Below are 1316 nucleotides of genomic sequence, written 5' to 3'. Positions count from 1 at the left end.
CCTAGAAAGATACATGGCAAACCCAACAGCATCACATATAATCAGTTTTATTGCCAGGTAAGAAATTCATATTAATATAGTGAATACATATGTTTACAAATAAACATTCTTAGAAAACAAACAAATGTTTTTTGTCTTCATTGTAGGAAGTGTTATTGGTATCATAAACTCTGCAGTTGTTGACGAGTATTAACACAGGTTTACTTGCAGAACATACGGTTACTAAAATATTCGCACATAAAATATGCTCCATTTGCACAAAAACCTGGGGGGTTAGATGGGGAGGCCAGGTGGAGCCCAAGGCGGATGGAGGCTGAGATGCTCTGGGAAGGCCAAGGGATGTAAGACTGCTCCCATGGGGTTGGAAGTCGGAATGGCTAAAGGCAAGGACAGGCTAGAGCCGGGGCATGGGTTGGGGAAGAAATAGTCTCTCTGCTTTCTTCTGGGTTCTCTTCTGTGTCTCCCTCCTCTAGCTACTGGATCCTTGTTGATCCAGGGCAGTCACAATTCCCTAGGTCATCCCTCGGGACACTCTCAGCATCATGAGGTCTGTCTACCCTCCCCAGAGGAGACCAAAGAATACACTTTCCTGGCCACACTCCCCCCTTCGGTTTGGTTCCCAAAACCAATTGGAAGGTGACGAGACTGTGAAGCATGGTTCTTCTTGGGTCGCCATCACAGCTACATCCTTTTGACCATGTCACAACCCTGCCACCAAAATTGTAGCTGCAGACCCCCAACTAACAGAAGTCACTGGATGATGTTGACTCAGAAGAGAAGGAACATGGGCCATAAATAAAATCCTGTAGATTCAGAGACCAAAAAAAGTCCTTAACCAGGGTTGGGGTAAAGGTGAGATGAAGTGAGTTGAGGGCAGAGAGCCAAGTTGACCTAAGAGGGAGACTAGAATTGCAGAACTTTTGAGCTGGAGGGATCCTCCCAGATAAGCCGGCCCAGTGCTTCCTGAAGCATGGGCTGTGTACCACTAGCATACGCAAAATGATTTTAAGTAGTACATGGGCATGGCACTAATTAGCATTGAGCCACATAGGAAATGATTCCCTTTGCATTTTTCTCAGTCCATCTAGTTACTTCAAGGAGAAAGTCTTCATTAGAGCCTGGTATATCTTTGACAACTCTTTAACATGTGCTAATCTTGTTTTAATTAAAAAAAAGGAGAGGGGGGAGAGAGGAGAGAGAGAGAGAGAGAGAGAGAGAGAGAGAGAGAGAGAGAGACGCAAGTGCCAGTCTATAGGTCCAGATACTTCCACAGCAATAGTATCTAGCTAGAACTTGACAATTGCTGTTTTGTTGCC

The sequence above is a fragment of the Myotis brandtii genome, unplaced genomic scaffold, assembly GCF_000412655.1.
Source record: "Myotis brandtii unplaced genomic scaffold, ASM41265v1 scaffold363, whole genome shotgun sequence".
Taxonomy (NCBI): domain Eukaryota; kingdom Metazoa; phylum Chordata; class Mammalia; order Chiroptera; family Vespertilionidae; genus Myotis; species Myotis brandtii.
This window is presented reverse-complemented; position numbering follows the sequence as displayed.